Source organism: Corythoichthys intestinalis, chromosome 11 (genome assembly GCF_030265065.1).
Source record: "Corythoichthys intestinalis isolate RoL2023-P3 chromosome 11, ASM3026506v1, whole genome shotgun sequence".
NCBI lineage: Eukaryota > Metazoa > Chordata > Actinopteri > Syngnathiformes > Syngnathidae > Corythoichthys > Corythoichthys intestinalis.
The window spans coordinates 54,159,491-54,177,863 of NC_080405.1; the positions used below are offsets into that span (position 1 = coordinate 54,159,491).

Here is an 18,373-nt window from a genome sequence, read left to right on the forward strand (position 1 = left end):
ACAGATGTAAATAACAAATCAAAATTCATGTTCTGTGATAATTATTTCATCAGTTACTGTTTCAGTTGTTTCATTAATGGATAGTTATGGTATTTGGTAACACTTTTCTTGACATTTGCACCATAAGACTGTCATTAGACAATCATAATTATGACATGACACTGTCATGAGCATTAATGAATGTTTATACCCGATGTCATTTGGGGTTATCTGGTAATTTATCTCACTTTTGAATGGATAGAAGACTTTGCTTTAGAGAGGGGAAGTAGCTCAGTGGTAGAGCGTGTGCTTCGCATGTACAAGGTCCTGGGTTCAATCCCCAGCTTCTCCAACTGATTAAAAAATGCACATACTTTGTACATTATTGCAAACTCGTGACGATTGATTACAAATCAGATGTTGTGCCACATAATATCAAGACTACACTTTGTCTTTCTTGGACTCACATTCACTGACATAATTTGCCAGATGTGACTTAACGACATCTATCATAAGCAGTCAATATGCCCATGATAGTGCCATGTCATAATTATGACAGTCTTATGACGCCGCTGTTGAATAAAGTGTTACCAAATAAACCGCACTGGACTGTAAGCCACAGGATTCAAAATGAAGGAAAAAAGTAGCAGCTTATCATCTGAAAATTACAGTAGCTTAAATTTTGTGCAGTGTAGTGATGATAGTCACGTAAATGTGAAATCATGTTGGCCGTCTGTTTCTTTTCGGTAGCTGAAGTACTCCCATACTAGCGACTTTGTCTTTTTTGGGGGGGGCTCAGGTGTAGTGTCACCGACAAACACAGGAGAGAAGAGCAACAACCGGAGGGGGAAGGGTGAGCGCTTTATTTTAAATTTACTTTATTTTACATTCACATATACCACATGGCAAAAAAAATTGCCACATGGCAAAAAAATGCCACATGGTAAAAAAAAAAATGCCACATGGCAAAAAAAAAAAAAAATGCCACATGGCAAAAAAAATTGCCACATGGCAAATAAAATGCCACATGGCATAAAAAAAATGCCACATGGCAAAAAAAAAAATTGCCACATGGCAAAAAAAAAAATTGCCACATGGCAAAAAAAAATTTGCCACATGGCAAAAAAAATGCCACGTGGCAAAAAAAAAAAAAAAAAATGCCACATGGCGAAAAAAAAAATGCCACGTGGCAAAAAAAAATGCCACATGGCAAAAAAATGCCACATGGTAAAAAAAAAAATGCCACATGGCAAAATAAAATTGCCACATGGCAAAATAAAATTGCCACATGGCAAAAAAAATGCCACATGGCAAAAATCTTTTGCCAAATGGCAAAAAAAAAAAATGCCACATGGCACAAATATTTTGCCACGTGGCAAAAAAAAATGCCACATGGCAAAAAAAATTGCCACATGGCAAAAACCACTTTTGGTTTTCGGCCGTGCTCTATATTTCTTTTTTATATAAATCATTGTCTGATTAAATATTATGTTCTACTCGATAAATATACTTAAAATTTTTACATATTAAATATTTCAAATATATATTATAATGCCCTCCCCACCCCCTTCTGTCTTAGCAAAGAATGGTTTGACCCCACTCTGGCGCACTCAAGGCTACACTACGTACGTGCCCTGTAACGGGAAATTAAAATCTGTCATTGTTATAAACTCTAAACATGGCGAGTCGTCATAAATTGAGTGCACAGAAAAGAAAAGAAAAAAGAAAAAGATGAAGATCAAAGAGGTGAACGAGAAAAAAATGAAGTTTTTAAAAAGAGGACAAGAAGCCAGAGAACAAAAGCCGCTAACACTGAACATTTAGATTCGCGATCACCGTGCCCAAAGCCCAATTCAAGTCTGTCATCGTGTTGAACCGACGAGAGAGAAGGTGATGGGAAATCAGGGATATGTTTGTCTGTGGGAAGCAGGTGTGGGAGGCTGAACACTCTGGTTCGGCGCCTGGATTTGTCTTGGGTTTACAACCCACTGTGAATTACAGCTAAAGCTAATATGGAGCACACTATTACACACGTGCACACACGTAGCACACTTCTACGCAATTTCTTGTCTTTGCCAGTGACTGTAGCTGGAGGAGAGCAAGCCTTCAGTAAAATGAAAATAATTTTAAAAAACTACCTACGCTCCACCATATCACAGGGCAGGCTTAACAACCTAGCCATGCTCTCCATTGAGCGTAAGCTTGCTCAAAAACTGGATTTCACTAATGTTATAAATGACTTTGCTGTCAAAAAAACTAAGGGTATCACTGTTTGAGAGCTTGACAACCCCAGGGATTTGGAGGGGGCAGGCACAGGATGTTTAGTTATACTGTTTTGTTGCTTAGCAGGCAGGCATAGCACTCTCAGTTGTATTGTATTGTAGCCTACATGGGACAATAGTTGGAAATTGTTTATTTATATTGTGTCATGTCACATTACACATTACATCTCAAATTAAATAATTTCAAAATTTACACTGTCATTGCTTGTAAAGCATTAAAACTACTGCGTATGTTGTCGTGACAAGCCGGTGGCAGGGGTGGGTTGGGGAGGCCCTTTGTTGTCCTCTTGTCCCCAGGCCCCTGCAAGTCTGTTGACAGCCCTGTCGCTAGACACACTAAACACGCTGGAGTGAGCGCTCGTAGCTGGTGGGAAACGTTCATGACAGCGTTTACTTACCTTAATTTTCCTTTAATTCATTTTCACTACAAGGCGCACCTGACTATAAGCCGCCACCTACTGAATTTGGCACGAAAACAGCAAGACCAAATGAGCCACCATGAAGCTTGGAACCAATTGACTGGTTTAATTGCTTCAAGAAGCTTCATTTGGCCATCAGTGCTCCCTTGGGGAAGACAGTCAACTTCTGCTGCCACCTGCTGTCAACACTGTTGTTGTACAACATGCCTCCTAGCATGCATTGCAACGCTAAAGATGTAAATAATTAAAATTCATGTTCTATGCTAATTATTTCTTCAGTTACTGTTCCAGTTCTTTCATTAATTGCTAGTTATGGTATTTGGTAACACTTTATTTTACATTGGCGCCATTAGACTTTCATTAGACAATCATAATTATGACATGACACTGTCATGTGCATTTATGAATGCTAATACCAGATGTCATTTAGTGCTATCCGGCAAATTATCTCACGTTTGAATGGGTTAAGAGTCGGAGTTGATCACATGATTATCAGAGGACATCCACACATGTAGTGTGGGGAAGTAGCTCAGTGGTAGAGCGTGTGCTTCGCATGTACAAGGTCCTGGGTTCAATCCCCAGCTTCTCCAACTGATTAAACTATGCAGATACTTACTTTATTGATTATTGTAACACGCAAACTCCAAATGATTGATTGCAAATCAGACGTTGTGTCACATAATATGTAAGGAACACTTTGTGATTCTTGGACTCACTTCTTCAGTGACATAATTTACTGAATGACAGTCAGTATTGCCCATGATAGTGTCATGTCATATTTATGACCTACGGTACTTATTAAACCAAATAAACCGCACTGGACTATAAGCCGCAGGATTCAAAATGTAGGAAAAAAGCAGTTTATAGTCCGAAAATTACATAAGTTTAAATTTTGTTTAAAGTGGCGGATGATGGTGAATGAAAGGTTTATTGTCATCATCATCATCATCGGTATCATTGACAGTTGCAAAATGTAATGTGATTAGCCCGAAGAAAGAAAGTGTCACACAGTGGTGAGGTCCTGTCGTGTCATGGTCATTTCCTGCTTTATTTTGTAAGTCTCACCCTCCTTGTTTCAGAGCACTTGCCCTTCCTCTTCTCACCTAATCACCTATTGTTTCCACCTGTTCCCCATTACCTTCTGCGAGTGTATATATAGTCAAGCTCCCCTTTGTTTTCTACCAGAGTGTCATCGTCTACCGTCGTGTCACCCCAGCTCACTTCTTGCCCACAGCCATAGAAGAAAATCCAATCTTGAATCTTTTGTAAGCATTTCTTTGTTTGCTACCTTGTGTTTTTTGATAACATTTTTGCCTTCCTCAGTAAAGTGAATTTTTGTTGAAGAACCAGCCTTCTGATTGTGAATCTATTGTAAGCCTTTTTGAGTTTGTTTGCTACTTTGTGTTTTTGATAACATCTTTGCCTTCCTTGGTCAAGTGATTTTTTTTTTTTTTGTTGAAGAACCTGCCTTGTATGTTTTTGCCTTGAGAGAGACATTGTTGAATAAATAATTTTTGTTAACCAAGAAAAAACTGCATCTGCGTCCTGCCTGTAGTCCAGTTCTGACAGTAACCTCTGGCCTCAAGCGGCTTGGCTAAGAGTACCACAAGCCCAAAGTCCGCTAATAATCCCCAGTCCATTAAGCTCTCGTCAGCTCCTGAGTCTATGAAAGCTCTCAAGTCAATAGTGGTTGCCTGATGGGTTACCTTGACGGGTGTGAGTGGGCGGAGTGTGAGAGCAGATTTCTTGCCTGGATTACTCTACCTGGATCCCTTGATTGGACAGGAAGCTACAAGGTGACCACATTCCCCACAGCAGAAGCATCGGCGCTCTTGCTGTCATCGCCGTCGCTCCTCTGGCGTCAACCGTGCACGCCCAAGTTGCATGGGCTCCGTCCCATCAACAGGGAGTGGAAGGCCTGCTTTAGAAGACGAGTTGTGGCGCTCCGGCCATTCTTGCGGCGACACTTCCCACGTGGGTGGGCCCCTCTGCTGCTGGAGTTCTTGAAGGCGGTTGTCGGTCCGGATGGCCAATGAGATGAGGGAGTCCAGGTCCAACGGGAGGTCCAAGGACACCAGTCGCTCTCGGATGGGGACAGACAGCCCTTTCAAGAACACATTATATAGACCCTACCCACAGACGTCACAAAATCACGTGCTCGCTGTATGGTTCTGCCCACTTGTCCGTCATTTTGTGTCTGTATTATCAATGGTCTCAATTGATCGAGCAATTTATAATGCATTTCATGGAAGACCCGGTGCTTTCGGATGCCGTAAACTCACTTGATGCGTTGCATAAAAGGCGTTATGTGGAAAAGCTTCAGTTTATCCATTCGCCAGATCCATATTTGCTGCCTAAATCGATGTTTTTCGACCCGCTGTCTCCGCCGTATTTGCCTGACATCTGCTAGCTACCCTGAACTGTACAACTATCTTGTCCACACAAAATCAGCCTATTCTCACGAAAGTTTGAAAAACTTTAAGAGCTTGGAGGCTTATAAATACTTCGTTGCTGGTTGGGTGAAACAGGTCCTCGTTCACGAAAATTCGGCAGGAATCTATCTTGTGCTTGGAAAGTTGAGTTACGAAATTTTCAATTCAAAATCTTTTGTTATTGCTAACATCCACTGTCAAGTCTAATGTATTTCATGTCATGTCAATGGAGTTAGGGCTTTTAATGTTTATATGGTTTAGCGATAGCACTCTCACTACATACATACGTGTATGTTGTCGGCGATTAGCCTAGCAATGATCTTAATTGTGGTTGTCAGCCCAAAACCCTCTAAATATATATTAAATGCATCTTACCAGATATAAAATGACTACTACATAATCTGTGGTAATCGTTTGGAGCCCAGTTTTCTCGTCGAATTGCAGCAGCCCATCTCGCTCTCTTCTCTCCGGGTCTCTCGGAATCCGGTAGAACTTCAAGTCTCTCAGTCTATCTTCTCTGTTATTGCAACCAACCGCCACACACGCCTTCACCATTTTGATTATTAATGTTAACGAGCAGAAAAACATCGTAAATAGGAGGAATGTACGTAGCCGTAACAGGGAAACATGATGTGTTGACGGACAATTGGGCGGCACCAGTCAGGAGGAAGGAGTTGTGACGTCACGTGGGTAGGGTCTATAGGGCAGTCAGGCACCACCAACTATCTGCCGCCAATGTGCGAAAGTGGATGGCATAATCGTTAACTGAGCCATTGCCTTGCTTTAGGCCGCTCAGTTCCCTTGCCCTTTCCCTCTCCGTGGAAACCGGGTCAAAGGTTGCCATGAGGGCGGTTTTAAACTCCCCAAGAGAGTGGCATAGCAGTGAATTTCGGCCCCACTCCGCCACGGCCCAGGTTCTTGCCCTACTGGCCAGGTGTGAAATCATGAAGGCAATCTTGGATCGGTCTGTTGTGAATGCTTGGGGGGAGTACTCAAAATGAATTGAACAGTCAATTAGGAAATGTTTGCATCGCCCTTGCTCACCGGAGAAGTGTTCTGGGGGGGCCAGCTTGGCCCCGGTCCCTAGGGCAGGGAATGCCGGCACTGGAACAGCCACAGGGGTAGTGGGCCCAACTGATGGTCCGGCAGTCGATTTCAGGCTGCTGGTTAGGTCCTCAAGCTGGGATATTAACCCAACCAGCTGAGCCGCCATGGCAGTCTGAAATTCCTCCTGTCTAGCAATGCGGGCTCCTTGGGAATGCATGGCAGCAGACAGCTGGTTGAACTCTGCTGAGTCCATTCTGGCCAGAGTGTACTGTCAGAACTGGACTACAGGCAGGACCCAGATGCAGAGTTTTCTTGGTTAACAAAAATGATTCAACAATGTCTCAAGGCAAAAACAAGGCAGGTTCTTCAACAACAAAAAAATCACTTGACCAAGGAAGGCAAAAACATTATCAAAAACGCAAAGTAGCAAACAAACTCAAAAAGGCTTACAATAGATTCACAATCAGAAGGCTGGTTCTTCAACAAAAATTCACTTCACTGAGGAAGGCAAAAATGTTATCAAAAACACAAGGTAGCAAACAAACTAAGAAATGCTTACAAAAGATTCAAGATCGGATTTTCTTCTATGGCTGTGGGCAAGAAGTGAGCTGGGGTGACACGACGGTAGACGATGACACTCTGGCAGAAAACAAAGGGGAGCTTGACTATATATACTCACAGAAGGTAATAGGGAACAGGTGGAAACAATAGGTGATTAGGTGAGAAGAGGAAGGGCAAGTGCCCTGAAACATGGAGGGTGAGACTTACAAAATAAAGCAGGAAATGATCATGACACGACAGGACCTCACCACTGTGTGAGAGAAAGAACCGAAGAAAGACAAGGGCAGACGGGAGAAGCATATGCTTATCAAGGCCTGTCCCCTTGCAGCCAAGGACGCACAATCAAACATGGCAGAGTTGCATACATCAGACTACATGAGCTTTTTTTTGTTTTGTTTTTGTCCACATGAATTTTCTTCCCAAAAGTTATTGATTTGGTCACGCCAATGTGAAATCATGTTGGACGTCCTGCTGTCCTTCCTCCTCTAAGCCACGACTGTGTTTCTTTTCGGTAGCCGAAGTACTCCCATACTAGGGACTTTGTCTTTTTTAAGGGGGGAAAATCTCTGGTATAGAGTCAGCGACAGACACAGGACAGAGCAACAACCGGAGGGGGAGGGGTGAGCGCTGCCGCTCCAAGTCACGGATTTCTCGCTGCATTTTTAGGACATAAAAAAAACCTAATATTGTACTACGGTGTGAAACCGTGACGTTTTCATACCTCAGTAGACATTGAAGCTGGTAACTGGCACATGCCTAATTCATATCATAAAGACACTCAGATTCCTATAACTCCATGTCTAAGCATCTGAACAGGTACAAATATATATATAAATAAAAAAAAGATTTTTTTGTCATGTAAACAGAAATTGTAGGAAAGATCATTTGAAACACCTATAATGAAGTAATGATTATGTACTGTATATCATCATTGAGAATCATTGTGACAAATCACTTACAGTACCAGTATCTTGACATAGTTGGAATACCATTTATCATAAATAAAAAATTTATGAAACGCAATTTGCATTCAACAGTAGTACTGCAGCTACACGTTTCCAAAAGGTTGTTTACTATCGTATTCTCAGGTAGGAATGTCTTGCATGCAGCATAGAGTTAAGTCACACACACACACACACACACACACACACACACACACACACACACACACACACACACACACACACACACACACACACACACACACACACACACACACACACACAAAATTGCGTACGGTGCGCAAGGGGGCTCATTAACCGGGTGGCACCACATTAACCTTCTTCGTCCTGATTTGCGACAATTAAGCCGGCAACACACTTGGAAGGGGCGCATGTGGGAAAAACAACTCCAATTTAAAAGAAAGAAAGCAAGCTTTCACAATGACACTGTAAAAGATCTTAAGAAGCAAACAAACAGAAGATTAAGCTCGCTTGTAGCTGCGGAACGTTATTTGTTTATATGTACTGGATGCACATCTAACTGCCAAGTGTGCATTCCTTGAAATGATGGCATTAACAACTCCACTGCTTTACCACCACTTTACTACCTCAGTGAATTTTTTGGACGACTGGGTTTCCCCACTAAAATGAATGAAAAGGCTGTTAATTTATTCCAGAACGACGACAACTTGTATTTTATTGCAAACTACTGTGAGGTGCTGATGAAAAAGATACAGTTGGACTGAACTCTAAAGGAAATTTTCCCAAAATTCATAATGCTATAATAGAGTGGTACCTCTACTTACGAAATAACTGGTTCTAGAAGTAGTTTAGAAGAAGTGAAAATTCTAGAAGTCTAGAAGAAGTGAAAATTCTGAAAGTAAAGATGCGTTTTCCTTGTAAATGCCCGAATCTGATCCACACCCCCAAATTATGCCGTAGATTTTTTATATAGCATAAAAAAATAATCAAAACATATACAGTGGGGCAAATAAGTATTTAGTCAACCACCAATTGTGCAAGTCCTCCTACTTGAAAAGATTAGAGAGGCCTGTAATTGTCAACATGGGTAAACCTCAACCATTAGAGGCAGAATGTGAAAAAAAAACAAAAAAAAAACATGAAATCGCATTGTTTGATATTGAAATAATTTATTTCCAAATTAGAGTGGAAAATAAGTATTTGGTCACCTACAAACAAGCAAGATTTCTGGCTGTCAAAGAGGTCTAACTTCTTCTAATGAGGTCTAACGAGGCTCCACTCGTTACCTGTATTAATGGCACCTGTTTTAACTCGTTATTAGTATAAAAGACACCTGTCCACAATCTCAGTCAGTCACACTCCAAACTCCACTATGGCCAATACCAAAGAGCTGTCGAAGGACACCAGAGACAAAATTGTAAACCTGCACCAGGCTGGGAAGACTGAATCTGCAATAGGTAAAACGCTTGGTGTAAAGAAATCAACTGGGGGAGCAATTATTAGAAAATGGAAGACATACAAGACCACTGATATCTCCCTCGATCTGGGGCTCCATGCAAGCTCTCACCCAGTGGCATCAAAATGATAACAAGAACTGTGAGCAAAAATCCCAGAACCACACGGGGGGGACCTAGGGAATGACCTACAGAGAGCTGGGACCACAGTAACAAAGGCTACTATCAGTAACACAATGCGCCGCCAGGGAATCAAATCCTGCACTGCCAGACGTGTCCCCCCCGCTGAAGCCAGTACACATCCAGGCCCGTCTGTGGTTCGCTAGAGAGAATTTGGATGATCCAGAAGAGGACTGGGAGAATGTGTTATGGTCAGATGAAACCAAAATAGAACTTTTGGGTAGAAATACAGCCGATCCAGTCCCTTGCTATGGCTGGGTGGCGCGGACTGCCCAGCCAGCCAACCTTGACTGCTGCCACGTCCTCGCCTCCTGCAACAACCTCGTCCCGGACGCCCGCCCGACAGACCCGTGTGGTCGCCCCACGTCTGGCGTCTCGGACGCCGGCCCGACAGGCCTGTTGGGCTTTTTGTTCCCTCCCCCGGCCCCCAAGTCCCCTGCTAGGGGACCTCCTTACCAGCCGATCCTGTCACTTGCTACGGCTGGGCGGCTCGGACTGCTGCGCCAGCCGACCTCGCCTCCTGCCACGACCTCGCCTCCTGCCACAACCTTATCCTGGATGCCCGCCCGACAGACCCGTGCAGTTACCCCACGTCTGGCGTCCCAGACGCCCACCCGACAGCCCTGTTGGACTCCTTGTTCCCTCCCCCGGCCCCTCTTCCGCCCGCTTTTCTTTGTGTTTTGTTAGGTTTGTGCCCTGGTGTGTCTCGTCATGTGATTACCCATTGATTTCATCTGTTGTAGCCTGCTCCTTGTGTCTTGAGCAATCCTCTACCTCTTGTTCCAACCACCTGTGTCTCATTGTCTCGTTACCGCATGTCTGTATTGAAGTTCCCCATGTGCTGTCTGTTCTCGTTGACCAAGCCCTCATGTTCAGATCCCCTGTTTGAGTAAGTTTTGATGCCTTTTGTTGGATCCTCTGGCCTTTTGTTTGATCTGCGGTTTTGGACTTTTGTTTGTACTTTCTGTTTTTGTTAATTATCATTAAACCCTTATTGAGTTCACCTCCACCTTGCCTCGCCTCCCCGTTTCCCTGCTTTTGGGTCTACCTTGACCCCCACACCCTGACAAAATGTTTCGTTTTCTCATGTATATTTTAGGGCTGTCAAAATTATCGCGTTAATGGGCGGTAATCAATTTTTTAAATTAATCACGTTAAAATATTTGACGCAATTAACGCACATGCCCCGCTCAAACAGCCTAAAATGACAGTACAGTGTAATGTCCGCTTCTTACTTGTTTTTTGGTGCTTGGCTCCAACTGATTTTATGGGTTAGTACCATGAGTGACCATGGTGTAATTATTGACATCAACAATGGCGAGCTACTAGTTTATTTTTTGATTGAAAATTTTACAAATTTTATTAAAACGAAAACATTAAGAGGGGTTTTAATATAAAATTTCTATAACTTGTACGAACATTTATCTTTTAAGAACTACAAGTCTTTCAATCCATGGATCGCTTTAAGAGAATGTTAATATGTTAATGCCATCTTGTTGATTTATTGTTATAATAAACAAATACAGTACTTATGTACCGTATGTTGAATGTATATATCCGTCTTGTGTCTTATCTTTCCATTCCAACAATAATTTACAGAAAAATGTGGCATATTTTATAGATGGTTTGAATTGCGATTAATAACAATTAATTAATTTTTAAGCTGGAATTAACTTGATTAAAAATTTTATTCGTTTGACAGCCCTAGTATATTTATAATTACCCTTTACCTAATTAAAAAAAAAAGTTGTATTTGATTACTCGATTAAACGATGGGGTTTTCAGGAGAATACTCGATTACTAAAATATTCGATAGCTGCAGCCCTACTTGGATACACACATACACATACAGTAGAGGCCCTTCTCAACCAATTGGATGCCAGGAAGATGCTCGGCTAATGGCAGCACAGCTATATGTTTGTTATGTTCACTAAACTTTGTCACAAATGTTGAAATGAAACTGTCTAATATTAAAAAATACATTCCCATTGAACAAAAATAAGTTCTTTCATGATAAATTAATTTTTATAAGCGATTCACAACCCTAAAAAACAATCAATGAGCAAATGTTCTAAAAATTGCGCCAAATTGATTTTCCCAGATTGAAAGCTCCTGCATGTGCATTTGTGTGTTTGTTTGATGCCGAATTGTCGCGCCGTGACATCCAGCGTGTCATAACCGAGACGCTGTAATTCCGACGGTGCGGTGAGGGAGAAGCAGAAAGAATGAAAGACAAATACGGCAATTACAAAGCCACGAGCCAAAAACCAGAGAGGCGGAAAACGCTCTGCAGATGACAAGAAAGAGGGAGAAAGGATCACAAAGAGGGATGATGCGAGGGATGGAGTCTGCAGGTTGTTATCACGTCTTGTCAAGAAATGATTTACAGTCTGTCGAAATTCTGGGGCGAAAAAATATCCAATTTATTTCAATTGAACAAATAACATTGTATTTGCCAACACTTTGCACAAATAATGAGCTTTTTTTTAAAAAACCCTGATTGGACACTTTTGTGACATTGGCTGCCATTGACGGCGATAAACTACCAATCCATTTTCCACGTTCCACGATGGACGGCAATATCGGTCGATAAAAGCATTTTAAAATGTTTTTCGGATAATATCGACATCAGATTTTCATTATCGGTTTTGGACGAATATACAGAGGGGCAAAATAAGTATTTAGTCAACCACAAATTGTGCCAGTTCTCCCACTTGAAAATATTAGACAGGCCTGTAATTATCAACATGGGAAAACCTCAACCTTGAGAGACAGAATGTGGGAGAAAAAAAAAAGAAAATCACATTGTTTGATTTTTAAAGAATTTATTTCCAAATTAGAGTGGAAAATAAGTATTTAGTCACCTACGAACAAGCATGATTTCTGGCTGTAAAAGAGGTCTAACTTCTTCTAACGCGGCTCCACTCTTTACCTGCATTAATGGCACCTGTTTTAACTCATTATCGGTATAAAAGACACCTGTCCACAACTTCAGTCAGTCAGACTCCAAACTCCACTATGGCCAAGACCACAGATCTGTCGAAGGACACCAGAGACAAAATTGTACACCTGCACCAGGCTGGGAAGACTGAATCTGCAATAGGTAAAACAATTGGTGTAAAGCAGGGGTGTCCAAACTTTTTGCAAAGGGGGCCAGATTTGGTGTGGTAAAAATGTGGGGGGCCGACCTTGGCTGACGTCCTTTATGTAGAACAATATATTTAAGCAAATTTTAGCAAGCGATTCTGTGCGTCACATTTGCTTTCTTATTTTTTTAAATTACCCGTAATTTTCGGACAATAAGCCGCTACTTTTTTTCCCTCATTTTGAATCCTGCATCTTATAGTCCAGTGCGGCTTATTTGTAGATTTATTTGGGTTAATAAGTAACACTTTGACAACGGTGTCATAAGACTGCCATAATTATCACATGATTATGACATTATCATGGCCGTTAATAAATGCTTATGACAGATGTCATTAAGTATCATCTGGCGCAAATTACGTCACCAGCACTACATATATGTCCAGCTCGGATCTTTTGCATCCATTCAAAAGTGAGATAATTTGCTGGATGACACAAAATGACATCTGTCATGATGTCATTAATGCTCATGGCAGTGTCATATCATAATTATCAATCAATCAATCAATCAAAATTTATTTATATAGCCCTTTACAAAACCCGAAAGGCCCTCAAAGTGCTCTACAACAAAACATGGCTCAAGATAAATAAAAGGCAGGAAAATATTATACAATGACATTTTAAAAAATAAAATAAAACAAAGAGCGCATCGCAATAACATTCCAGCAAGTAAAACAATAAAACCGATAAAATCGAAAAAACATAAAAAAAGCCCTTAAGCTAATAAAACCAGGCTATCCTAATCTTTGTAAAAGGCGAGTCTAAAAAGGTGTGTTTTTAGCCGAGACTTAAAAAGACCTACATCCGTGGTGGTGCGGATTTCGGGGGGAAGGCTGTTCCACAGCCTGGGGGCAGCAACCGCAAAGGATCGGTCTCCCCACTGTTTAAGTTTTGACCTTGGAACATCTAAAAGAAGCTGGCCGGTCGAGCGAAGAGTCCTGCCAGAGTTACGAAAAGTTAAAATTTCCGATAGATAAGATGGAGCCTGGCCATTAATAGAATTAAAAACAAACAGTAAAAGTTTGAAATCAATTCTAAAATGGACTGTAAGTCAGTGGAGTGATGATAGCATGGGGGTAATATCCTCACGTCTAGGTGTACCTGTTAAAAATCGAGCAGCAGCATTTTGAACAAGTTGCAGCCAAGAGATCGAGGACTTGGGTAGGCCAACATAAAGTGCATTGCAGTAGTCCAGCCTTGAACTTATAAAAGCGTGAATTGCTTTTTCAAGGTCATGGCGACTAAGAAAAGGCTTCACTTTGGCTAAGAGACGAAGCTGGAAAAAATTATGATGGTCTTATGACAGTTTTATGGTGTCACTGTCAAATAAAGTTTTACCAAATACCAGAGCTAGCAATTTATGAAACAACTGGAAGAGTAAATGAAGAAATAATCAGCACAGAACATGAATTATGATTGTTATTTAATATTTGTAGCGCTACAACAGTGACGACTACAGTGTTGACAGCAGGTGGCAGCAGAGGTTGACTGTCTCCCCCAAGGGAGCAGTGATGGCCAAATGAAGCTTCTTGAAGCAAAGAAGCTTTGCATCCAATTGGTTCAAAGCTTCACGGTGGCTCATTTGGTGTGGCTCATTTGGTGTTACCGGTTAATATATTTTAGTGTAAATATCCTATAATACAGTGAGGACAGCTGCGGCTTATTGTCCAGTGCGGCTTATCTATGAACAAATGCTGTTTTCGTGTCAAATTTGGTGGGTGGTGGCTTATAGTCAGGTGCGCCTTATAGTCCAGAAATTACGGTAATAATTTCAAAAATCTCGCAACCTTTGTGGTGTTCTCTTTCGACTCTCGGGCTCTTGCAAAATCCTACTGTGAAATTAAACTAGCTTCAGGTTGCTTCAATTTCTTGCAACGTATCTTCCTTGTAATCTTGTCGTACATGTCAGCGTGTCTTGGTAATATTGCCTCACAATGAACTCTTTAAAAACAGTGACTGCCTCTTTGCAAATGAGGCGGACACAGTTGTTGCATATTTTAGTGAAGAAATAGTCCAATTTCCACCTATCCTTGAAGCGTTGGCCAACGCAGTCAACTTTCTTTTTTTTGTTGATTATCACCGCTTTACAAAATTGGAAGGGTCACACGGGGTAATATTGCTTAGGGTGCTGCTGCCTTTTAGTGAGTAAATGAGGAGTAGCATTTAGTGTGTAAGCTCCTTCATATGCTGGTAGCAGTACTGCTGACCAATTTATTAAGTCTGTGTGTGGGCCAGACATTATTGATTTTATGACAGAGGCAGGGGGCTGAACGAAACTTGTCCACGGGCCGCATTTGGCCCTCGGGCCGGACTTTGGACATGTCTGGTGTGAAGAAATCAACTGTGGGAGCAATTCTTAGAAAATGGAAGACATTCAAGACCACTGATAATTTCCCTCGATCTGGGGCTCCATGCAAGATATCACTCCGTGGCATCAAAATGATAACAAGAACTGTGAGCAAAAATCCCAGAACCACACGGGGGGGACCTAGGGAAGGACCTACAGAGAGCTGGGACAACAGTAACAAAGGCTACTATCAGTAACACAATGCGCCGCCAGGGAATCAAATCCTGCACTGCCAGACGTGTCCCCCTGCTGAAGCCAGTACAAGTCCAGGCCCATCTGTGGTTCGCTAGAGAGAATTTGGATGATCCAGAAGAGGACTGGGAGAATGTGTTATGGTCAGATGAAACCAAAATAGAACTGTTGGGTAGAAATACAGGTTCTCGTGTTTGGAGGAGAAAGAATACTCAATTGCATCCGAAGAACACCATACCCACTGCGAAGCATGGGGATGGAAACATCATGCTTTGGGGCTGTTTTTCTGAAAATGCACCAGGACGACTGATCTGTGTAAAGGAAAGAATGAATGGGGCCATGTATCGAGAGATTCTGAGTGAAAATCTCCTTCCATCAGTAAGGGCATTGAAGATGAGACGTGGCTGGGTCTGTCAGCATGACAATGATCCCAAACACACAGCAAGGGCAACAAAGGAGTGGCTTCGTAAGAAGCATTTCAAGGTCCTGGAGTGGCCTAGCCAGTCTCCAGATCTCAACCCCATAGAAAATCGGTGGAGGGAGTTGAAAGTCCGTGTTGCCCAACGACAGCCCCAAAACACTCTAAAGGAGATCTGCATGGAGGAATGGGCCAAAATACCAGCAACAGTGTGTTAAAAGCTTGTGAAGAGTTACAGAAAACGCTTGGCCTCCGTTATTGCCAACAAAGGGTACATAACAAAGTATTGATATGAACTTTTGGTATTGTCCAAATACTTATTTTCCATCATGATTTGCATATAAATTATTTAAAAATCAAACAATTCTGTCTCTCATGGTTGAGGTTTACCCATGTTGACAATTACAGGCCTCTCTAATATTTTCAAGTGCGCAATTAGTGGTTGACTAAATACTTATTTTCCCCACTGTATTTATACGTTTTTGGGAGCAAATGAGTTAAAGTGTCCTAATTACTACTTTGAATTCATTATATGATCAATCGCGATTAATCTCACACGATTGATCACAAATGAAATTAGTAACCACTGCCCAGTCCTAATTCTACACTATGGTCTTGTATTCTATATGAGTGATGTTACTGTGAAACCGGATCAGGAGTGAACACATCAATTGTATTCCCCGGGAAGACTATGGAAATGCCTAAGCAGATAACTAGAAAAAGAATAAAGAGAGAATCACAAAGAGGGAACGAGACTCAGGGTGGACGCCACCTCGGCTGCTTGTTATCGCAGCAAAAAAACATCTTGCTGAGGAATACACCAGCTGCAGTTCACTCAGGGTTGACGCAAAAATCACTTAGTCGCTAGGAGAATTGTTAATGCGCTCCATAACTCAAAAACATTTGACGGGGGGTGTCTGTCAGTGAAGAAATTGGCATATTTTTGGGGTCAAGAATGTGACTCGCTCAGATTTAAATTGAAAAGATACCAAACGTCTGGCTTTTTTGTGTTTTGTTTTGTTTGAAATAGTAATATGTGCGGATTTGGTTTTGTTCAACATTTCCGTCTAAAGTTGACACACAATAAAAACTATAGAGTTGTCGATAAAAGCATTTAAAAACTATATCGGATAATATCAACATCGGTTTTTCATTCTCTGTTTTAGGCCAATTTGCATGTTCCCTTCAAAGTGAATGTAGAAGCCTTCTTTCTTTGTACAAGGGCCGGTCACAGCTTATTATGGCAGTTAAGCTTAATGATATAGTGGTGCAATATAGGCAATTTTTCCCACTTCAGTTGAAGTTGTTCACTTATTTTTCACAGAATGTTTATTTCATCTGGAAAACCTTGAAGTTGTTACCTTTATCATTATTGAAGCATCCACTGGAGATTCACAATACAATTGGCAATAATATGTTAAGTCCACGACTGCATGTATCGGTATTGGTTTGATATCTCTGTGTCGGACAAAATTGGGATATCAGTTAAATAAAATAAATAAATAAAAATAATTGTCGGACCCCCCCGCAAGTACAACGACCTCTACAATGTCTCGTCAAGACATTAGAAAGATTGCCAAATGGCAAGCAATTCGTGGAAGGAGATTGCTGAAAATACAGGGCTGGAGGTCAGCGATTGTATAAAATAAAATGGAAGAACCTCCGAGACAGGTATGTGTGTGTTCGGAAGCGAATGGCCACATGAAGCGGTGACACAGTCAGCCATAAACTGCCAGCTTTTTAATCACTTTATGTCGTATTTTTGGTTGGTGCACTTTATCATTTATTTTGTACATATGTTTGCTGTGAGTCTGACTTATTTATATTTTACCCTTCAAGTATATGAAGAATAAAGCACAGGTTTGCTGTCAAAAGAGTTGTTTTGATGTTTAATTTCCAACTAGAGACAAGTCACACACTTGATACATCACTGATCACTGATTGAGGGTACCTTGGTGCTTTTATGATAATGTGTTCAAGGCTTCCAATGCAGTTTGGGAAGTTCCATAGCCGCCAGAAATCTGCTATGGCTTCCAACTGGCTGGTTGTAGGACACGGCAAAGAAATCGGACAAAACGCTGGACAATGCAGCTTGCTGGCTTCTACCCGATGCTAGAAGAAGAAGAGGGGTTGATGATGGCTTTCCCCACTTTATTGTGGCAACAATAAAATAAATAACAAAATAATACCGGGCTGCCGCAACATGTGACCTCTAACTTTCGCTTTCTCCCGTTTTTTCCACTCGCTTCCACTTCACTTTCACTGATTGCCTCTTAAAAGACCCACGCATAGTTACGGACATTACAGTATGATCAACATTTGTTGTTCAATGTCGATGATCTGAAGATCCACATCCGAGCCTTCCATCTCCGTTGGCATAATAATGTGTAACCGGAAGAAAATTAGAGGAAGTCGACAAGCGTCCCCCAAAACCGGACAAATACAACGCCAGACCCCTCTAGTGGCTTGGCGGTAAATTACAGAGCAACGCGTTCCCTTGCCGCAGAACTATGGAACGCTCATTGACGCCATGGTAGCTTCGCCGTCACGGCATTGCAGGAGCAGAACTAACACTACCAATCATTTTTCAAACCATGAAAACTAGGGCTGTCAAACGATTAAAATTTTTAATCGAGTTAATCACAGCTAAAAAATTAATTAATCGTAATTAATCGCAATTCAAACCATCTATAAAATATGCCATATTTTGCTGTAAATTATTATTGGAATGGAAAGATAAGACACAAGACGGATATATACATTCAACATACTTTACATAAGTACTGTATTTGTTTACTATAATAATAAATCAACAAGATGGCATTAACATTATTAACATTCTCTTAAAGCGATCCATGGATAGAAAGACTTGTAGTTCTTAAATGTTAGTACAAGTTATAGAAATTTTACATTAAAACCCCTCTTGATGTTTTTGTTTTCATAAAATTTGTAAAATTTTCAAACAAAAAATAATCTAGTAGCTCGCCATTATTGA

The 18,373-nt window shown here is 41.3% G+C and overlaps 2 non-coding genes across 2 annotated transcripts; both read left to right on the plus strand.

Moving 5' to 3' along the window:
- Positions 1–259: 259 nt before the first annotated feature.
- trnaa-cgc (transfer RNA alanine (anticodon CGC)) lies at positions 260–331 on the plus strand. Its single transcript has one exon. It is a non-coding gene; the product is annotated as a tRNA-Ala (tRNA).
- A 2,867-nt stretch (positions 332–3,198) lies between these two features.
- Positions 3,199–3,270, plus strand: trnaa-cgc (transfer RNA alanine (anticodon CGC)). The gene has a single exon. It is a non-coding gene; the product is annotated as a tRNA-Ala (tRNA).
- Positions 3,271–18,373: the final 15,103 nt, after the last annotated feature.